At 40.2% G+C, this 8,638-nt stretch overlaps 2 long non-coding RNA genes across 4 annotated transcripts; one reads left to right on the forward strand and one right to left on the reverse strand.

Annotated features, from left to right (window-relative positions):
* Nucleotides 1-110: 110 nt before the first annotated feature.
* LOC311235057 lies at nucleotides 111-2,000 on the reverse strand. 2 transcript variants are annotated; one of them, XR_014620124.1, is made up of 4 exons: nucleotides 1,873-2,000; nucleotides 1,368-1,389; nucleotides 553-636; nucleotides 111-265 (listed from the first exon to the last, which is right to left on the reverse strand). It is a non-coding gene; the product is annotated as an uncharacterized lncRNA (long non-coding RNA). The 2 variants fall into 2 exon arrangements; XR_014620125.1 differs by having other exon boundaries at nucleotides 553-725.
* Nucleotides 2,001-3,128: 1,128 nt separating this feature from the next.
* On the forward strand, nucleotides 3,129-7,059 carry LOC311235046. 2 transcript variants are annotated; one of them, XR_014620122.1, is made up of 4 exons: nucleotides 3,129-3,245; nucleotides 3,459-3,569; nucleotides 5,878-6,618; nucleotides 6,904-7,059. It is a non-coding gene; the product is annotated as an uncharacterized lncRNA (long non-coding RNA). The 2 variants fall into 2 exon arrangements; XR_014620123.1 differs by lacking the exon at nucleotides 3,129-3,245 and adding an exon at nucleotides 3,341-3,377.
* Nucleotides 7,060-8,638: the final 1,579 nt, after the last annotated feature.

The raw sequence follows: 8,638 nt of genomic DNA on the forward strand, positions 1-8,638 counted from the left end.
TTTCTTAGCATTTACATTTCATACTGTAACCATTGATATACTACTCAATTAAGCCAAGAAAGAAGTTTGGTCAACAGTAGAAAAAATACAAGGCAAGCAATTGCATTCCACACATTTTTTTATTATTATAGGCCTATAATATGTCCAGGTAGAGGGTAAAGGTCCAGTCTTCCACTCCTGTTGTTGGTAGTGCTAGGGCCTTTCTGTCACGACTGCTGCTCACCTCAGACTGGACACATGCACGTCATTATAGTGGTAATTTATCCTAGAAAACAAAACAGGGAGATAGAGTTATGGAGTTGCTCATGCACTCTACAACAACACACACCTTGTGTCTCTTCTCATCTCTAACATTTCCATTCCACAGCATGCAAGCATCCTGCTTCAAGAGGTGTATGATTGTGTATGTGACAATAAAACTCTATTTGATTTCAATATTTTAGAGGGTTTAGAGTTCACCCACCAGTTTCTGCTGTGGGAAACTTGATATTTTAGTATACATATTTTGCTTGCTTAATCATAACATCTAACTTTTATAGATCAACGTCTTACCATGGTCGGCTGTGCAGCATTCGGGTGCACCAATCGGTCAGAGAAAGGGATCCGTATGTAATTAACCCCTTTAATCCAGAAAGCCTGCAGAGATTTGAGTTATCTTGGCAGGCTTGCACATGGAAAGAAGTCAGAGACATTTGTGCCTCGAATGCAAATGGTTATCTTCTAATCTATCAAAAAAAAAACATATATATAAAACATATATATTTTCAGTATATATATATATATTTATTTATATATACTGTATTTCAGAATAAGGGAAAATATGTTTAATGTGCCCTTGTGCCATGAGATAAAATGTCGCTCAACACAAAATTGTATTAGATTAGATTAAAATGCATTGTCATTATACAGCACAAGTACAGTACAACGGAAATAAGTTTGGCATCCAACCGGAGTGCAAATATAGCAGTAAAGTGCAATAGCAATATTCAATGTACAGGTGATTAGACTGGATACAAAATATATAAAGAGTACTACTGAGTAATAATTATAACCAGATGTACAGTATGTACGGTGTTATAGTATTATTATCTACAGTGATACAGGTTTAAAGACACTATGGTAGTAAGTCATACTGGCCAGCAGTGTAACTAGTAAGAGTACGTAAGGGATATGTACAGATACAGATATAGATATAGTAACTACAGGTATGAAAAAAGGATTATATGCAGGTATATACCGACAAATGTGTATAAATATATATACGGTAAATATAAATATATGTATACGGTATTTACAGCATTATTGATATCATACAGAGTTGTATGGGTTATATGCAGGTGTAGTAGTAATATGGTAGGCATATTCACCTTATCAGTCTTCTAGTTGAACCTGGAATGATGTGACAAATAAACCTCTTGATTCTTGGTTTGCAGATTGCAGAATGGGTACAGTACAGTACAGCTCAATACATACAATTGTTACGGGGATGCAGACCAGAGAAAGACTTTCGTCTTGTTTACATCAGGGTCCCCCATTTTCAATTCATCAGGAAATATATGACACACACGACATACAGATATACAGTAGGCCTACTGCTACATCTATACATTTATGACATACCAGATTTGCAAATACAGTACTGTTTGTGATACAAAAAGTGTCCAGAAAAAGAGTGTATATACATTTAACGTTACATATACATGGTAACGTTATCTAACTGCATTTAGAATCTAACAAGCTATTAACTTATGATAAACATAAACTAAAGATTGCTACATAAAATACCACTATTGACTACATCCATGAGTGGTCTGCTAATGCGTTAAAATGTAAAAAAAAATGCAGTAAGTAAGTAAAGTAAAGTAAACTTACCAGCGAGTGCCGCTCGGCAACAATGAAATGAATGGCGATGAGCTGAGAGCTTGAACTACGGACCCCCCCTGAGGCGCTTTACTTCCGCATTCCACGATAACAACCAAGGTGGGTCGGAGTGGCGGAACTCTTAATTATACGGCTCTGGGTAATAGCAGAGCCCTTTAATTAAGAGTTGCGCCACTCCGACCCACTTTCGTTGTTATCGTGGAATGCGGAAGTAAAGCGCCTCAGGGCGGGTCCGTAGTTCAAGCTCTCAGCTCATCGCCATTCATTTCATTGTTGCCGAGGCGGCACTCGCTCGTAAGTTTACTTTACTTTACTTACTTACTGCATTTTTTTTTTACATTTTAACGCATTAGCAGACCACTCATGGATGTAGTCAATAGTGGTATTTTATGTAGCAATCTTTAGTTTATGTTTATCATAAGTTAATAGCTTGTTAGATTATAAATGCAGTTAGATAACGTTACCATGTATATGTAACGTTAAATGTATATACACTTTTTCTGGACACTTTTTGTATCACAAACAGTACTGTATTTGCAAATCTGGTATGTCATAAATGTATAGATGTAGCAGTACTGACTATCTGTATGTCGTGTGTGTCATATATTTCCTGATGAATTGAAAATGGGGGACCCTGATGTAAACAAGACGAAAGTCTTTCTCTGGTCTGCATCCCCTTAACAATTGTATGTATTGTACTGTACCCATTCTGCAATCTGCAAACCAAGAATCAAGAGGTTTATTTGTCACATCATTCCAGGTTCAACTAGAAGACTGATAAGGTGAATATGCCTACCATATTACTACTACACCTGCATATAACCCATACAACTCTGTATGATATCAATAATGCTGTAAATACCGTATACATTACTCAGTAGTACTCTTTATATATTTTGTATCCAATCTAATCACCTGTACATTGAATATTGCTATTGCACTTTACTGCTATATTTGCACTCCGGTTGGATGCCAAACTTATTTCCGTTGTACTGTACTTGTGCTGTATAATGACAATGCATTTTAATCTAATCTAATACAATTTTGTGTTGAGCGACATTTTATCTCATGGCACAAGGGCATATTAAACATATTTTCCCTTATTCTGAAATACAGTATATATAAATAAATATATGCGTGGCCCACAATCTATAGGCGTGGGATTGAACAGGGTCTGGCTACAGTCCCTGGATCAGTGGGGAGGGTCTGTCTGTTGGGATGGAGAGGCTGGTGGAGGGATGGAGAGGCTGGTGGAGGGATGGAGAGGCTGGTGGAGGGATGGAGAGACTGGTGGAGGGATGGAGAGGCTGGTGGAGCGATGAGGAGGCTGGTGGGACGATGGAGAGCCTGTAATATTAAATAAGGTGCAACGTTATTGTCTGAAATAATTTTCACAAATGATTTAATTCATATTACATTTATATATTGACTTACCATTTGTGTAGAAGCGATGGAGACTCTGGGGAGACGATGGAGAGCCTGTAATATTAAATAAGGTGCAACGTTATTGTCTGAAATAATGTTCACAAATGATTTAATTCATATTAAATTTATATATTGACTTACCATTTGTGTAGAAGCGATGGAGAGGCTAGTGGAGGGATGGAGAGACTGGTGGAGGGATGGAGAGGCTGGTGGAGCGATGAGGAGGCTGGTGGGACGATGGAGAGCCTGTAATATTAAATAAGGTGCAACGTTATTGTCTGAAATAATGTTCACAAATGATTTAATTCATATTCAATTTATATATTGACTTACCATTTGTGTAGAAGCGATGGAGAGGCTGGTGGGGCGATGGACAGCCACGCTAGGTGGTGGGACATTTGTAGGAGCAACGGTCAGACCAAACACGTCCATGGCAACGATCAAGGTGTTTGTTGGGGGCCTGCTTGTTGTAGGCCTAGATGTTGCTTGGCTTTGCTGGTCCTTCTTTGCCCTTTTTGTCTGGCTTTTACTCCCAAGATGCCCATCGTCAGACAGCACTGTTTTTCTTTCAGCCCGGATGTGCTTTGCTGCGATTCTCAACCTCAGCCTGATGTATCTGTTGGTTATTTTCTTTTGTACATCATGGCATGAGGGTAGTCTGCTGTCTAACAGCTTAGCCTCTCTCTCCAGCAAATCCATGGCATTTGGGAGCTTCATGAGGGCGGCACTGGTCTTGTTTCGGAACAGCTCCTCGATTTGCCGGACTAGAACAAAGGCCTCTTGTGACGGCCGACAAAGTGCACCTGGTTTGAATTCCTTCAGCTTCAGTAAAATACTGTGCTCTCCTTCAGGACTCTCATCATTGTACTTAATTGCATTTTGGCATTCAGCACAAATGTTGGAATAACTGATCACTTTCTTCACAATGTAGCCCGTAAGATGGTAGAGAGCACAGGTCTCGGTTTTTGTGGGGTCAGGTGCAGGGCTGCACTCCATCAGATCTTCTATTCTGAGAACAGGACTGGGAAATGTCTCCTTTGCGTCCAGGAAGTCTGCCAAAAGGCTGTTGTCATCCTCCTGATAGCTTCCTGATTTGACTGTTGCAAGAAACTGCCCAACTGATATTGATTTCAGTGCCTGCTGAGACTCCACTGGAGTTGGGACTGGATTCCTCTGTCTTATGCAGCTGAATAGATTTTCAAGACAGTCTTGGGTAAACCTGCTGGTCATCACAAACAAGTGTCCCTGGGCCAGCATGTCTTCTTGGATTGATAGTATTGTTGATGTTGCCATCACAATCCCTGTTTGCACAGGCTTCCATCTAGCCGGTTGTCCAATCTTCAGCCCACGGAACAGTTGGACCGTGTCCTGGAGGAAACTGATGGCCTTTTGGTATTCCTCCATCTTGTGCCTGCTCAGTGCCATTACTGGGTGGCGAGAGGACATGAGGTCAAACCAATGGTCCACCTGCTCCAGGAACCATGCTGTTGTCTGGTAAGAGGGGGGTCGTTGTTCCCGCTCCACCATGTATTTCAGGCCGGCACTTGTTGCCTTGCTGAAGACATTCAACGCAGGGCCCACCTTCATCTTGTCGAAATGACTGGGCTGAAGGGTTTTACGTGAGAGGTTTGGAGCAATTTTCAATACCAACCCCTCTTGAAAATTCACCAAATCGTTCAATGGACTAATTGAAACCTCATTGGATGAGAGGTTCTCCTTCTCCACCATATGTGGTGGAATTGTAAACATCTGTCCACGGACCAGGGCACTCTTCAGGTTCTTCACCAGATGTGGGACATCTGGCATGAAATATAGCCTCCTGTCTGGTCTTGCTGGATGTGGGACAAACGTTTTGTTTTGGTTCACTCCAAAGGCCTTCCACATTGCCAGATTAGGGCTGCCCATGTCTGTGGTGACATTAATTACATGTAGCCCTATGGAAGCTGCTCTGTCAATAATGTCCAGAATGATGGGTTTATAAATTGCTCCATTAGTGGAATTGCCACTGTAGTGGTAAGCCACTACTTGTTTCCAGCGTGTCGTGGTCCCTGACAACATAAAAACACACGCATGTGTTGCCTCTCCTGTGTGGCCGGGTAACGTCACGTCCCCATAAAGTTTCCCTGTCCCCAGATGCAGCTCCACGCTGGGTGTGATTGACATCTCGTCCAGAGTCAGCACACACTCCCTCTCCATCTCTGTCAGGCCATCTACTTTCAGCTTCAGTATGTCAAACACCTCCCCTAATATTCCTGGTTCCATCTTTATATGCTGCAGTCTCCTTTGCAGGGTTCTGATGTCGGGGAGAGGAATCTCCATCTCCTGAAGCAGCCTGTAGCCTGTTGAGCCTGTGGCAAAACGGATTTTTATGGCCTTTTTAATTATGTCATTTCCCCATCTCATGCCCCTCTTGCTCTTCATACCAATCGCTTTAATCTGATCTTTTGAAAAAATTCCAGCAAATTTCTTTTCCATGACAATTTTTTTTCCCCGTAGGACCACATTCATTCTTTTTTGTCTTTTTAGGGCTGCCTCTAACTGATTTATTTTTCTTTCTAACTCAACCCTCAGGTCTTTCTCACTGGCTCCTGGTTCACTTGGACGCTGCACACTGGTTTCTGGCTCATTGGCTCCTGGTATGGCCCTCTCATCAATCTCCTCACAGTCTTCACCTTCATTGCCCTCTCTTCCCTCATTTTCCCTCCCTGCCTCAATATCTGAAATGATGACATGGCATTGTCAGTGAGGGTGTACTGTGTAGGCTAGTCATTGAAATTAGAAATATTATATAAATTATAACTTCACGTTTATTCATACCAAAGTTAATTTGAGCACAATATGTGTGGTCACTGGCCACTGTATGAATATGTGCTGGAGGTTCTGGGGTTCTCACAGTGGGACCCTTCCTCCTCTTGGGTCTCGGGCGATGCACAAATAGTGTCGGAACAGCATCAGCCTTCAATTTCAGATGGCCTTTTCTGTTTGCTGTGAACTGTTCTCCCTCAAAATGTGCCTGCAGAATAATTCCAGACTTTACCCCATAATTGCTAATCACAATTTCATTGTAGTCATGTACATATTACAGTAAAATAAATTGAACCTTAATCCACAAGTGAAATGTCCAAATGTGGAGTAGAAATGTAACTTACCGCACACAGTTTTCTACTATTGTAATTTCGTGTGATGGTCAGGTTGCTTCTGCTGACTTTGGCCAACCATTTTCTTCTCCGGTCTGTGTCCTTTGGGAACCCATACATACGGATCCCTTTCTCTGACCGATTGGTGCACCCGAATGCTGAACAGCCGACCATGGTAAGACGTTGATCTATAAAAGTTAGATGTTATGATTAAGCAAGCAAAATATGTATACTAAAATATCAAGTTTCCCACAGCAGAAACTGGTGGGTGAACTCTAAACCCTCTAAAATATTGAAATCAAATAGTTTTATTGTCACATACACAATCATACACCTCTTGAAGCAGGATGCTTGCATGCTGTGGAATGGAAATGTTAGAGATGAGAAGATACAAGATGTGTGTTGTTGTAGAGTGCATGAGCAACTCCATAACTCTCTATCTCCCTGTTTTGTTTTCTAGGATAAATTACCACTATAATGATGTGCATGTGTCCAGTCTGTGGTGAGCAGCAGTCGTGACAGAAAGGCCCTAGCACTACAAACAACAGGAGTGGAAGACTGGACCTCTACATGGACATTGGACATATTATAGGCCTATAATAATAAAAAATGTGTGGAATGCAATTGGTTGCTTTGTATATTTTGTACTGTTGACCAAACTTCTTTCTTGGCTTAATTGAGTAGTATCAATGGTTACAGTATGAAATGTAAATGCTAAGAAATGCAGAGTAAACAGCTTGATATGATATTCACTGCATTTTCACATGTGCATGTATGAATGTCTTATACTATACTTATACTATAGATAGCATTAGGATGTGTAGAAGCACAAGTCTCTCTGCCACTCACCTGAAATGCTATTATATATATTGAATATAAATAGCCCACATATAATGTGGGCTGATTAATACAATGATGCTTGATTGTGTAACATTTAGCATTTAACGTTCGAAATTGCCGTCATCGCCTAGTGATATAATGTAAATATTAAAGTAGCAGATATGTAAATGATATATCGCAACAGTGATCAATGCACATTGTATTAATAAGTACCAAAAATTGCTGTAACAGTAGTAGTAATTAGTTCTGCCGTTCTGTCCCGCTGATATCAAGTAGACAGGAAGGTCAAATTGGAACTACAGGTAGCTACGTGAACCACGTGATATCCTGTCGGCGAGATCAAAGCGTGTCGCAACTCTTACTTAAAGGGCTCTGCTATTACCTAAGTCCAACTCCATTCATTCAAATTAGGGATGCTCGATATTGGCTTTTTTACCGATACCGATATTCCGATATTGTCCAACTCTTAATTTCGATACCGATACCGATATCAACCGATACCGATATATGCAGGGTTTCCCCCCAAAAAAACTGAATAATTTCAGGTAATTAATAATTTCACTGGATGCATTCAAAAGGCTTTCTAAATGTAAGCATTATCTGTGCAAAATATGATAATTAAAAAAGTAAAAATTAACATTACATATCTCTTGTTGTTGAATTAAACCAACATGCATACTTTTGACAATAAATAAAATAAGAATTGGTTCTTACTTGCTTGCCTGGGTAAATAAAGGTTAAATAAATGTAATTTTTTTTTTCTTTTTTTTTTTTCTCCGATACCGATATCTTCCGATATCACATTTTACTGCCGATATCGGCCGATAATATCGGTCGGCCGATAAAATCGGACATCCCTAATTCAAATGCAATGGCTTTCATATGGTTTTGTCACTGAATGGTTAGATTCATCCAATCATTTAATTAACGGTTTCTTTTTCCTCATATTTTTATATTCAGATTTAATTTGATTGCCTATATTTATGACTTCCCACTATTACCCTGCCCATACCTGTACCCCCCCCTCCCCCTCCCCCATGCTGTTATGACACTCAAACTTCCCCAAGGGGATCAGGATCAATAAAGGAATATCTTATCTTATATAATCAAATAGGCTATATGGATAACATCAGCCCTGATCCACTTTCATAACTTGGAATTTGTCTCATGTCATTATTAGTAGCCTATATATTTTTTCCAGCATCATATAATGAGGTCAAAACAGTTTAGCAAATAGTTGTTAGGCTACAGCTTGAGTCACAAGGCCAATAGGTCAAATAACCCAGTGGGCTATGATAGGTCTACAAAGATTATGAGGATACACCTCTTTGCAGCCAAAGTAGCCTCTCCTCACT

The sequence above is a fragment of the Notolepis coatsorum genome (assembly GCF_963971535.1).
Source record: "Notolepis coatsorum genome assembly, chromosome: 1".
In the NCBI taxonomy this organism is placed as follows: Eukaryota; Metazoa; Chordata; class Actinopteri; order Aulopiformes; family Paralepididae; genus Notolepis; species Notolepis coatsorum.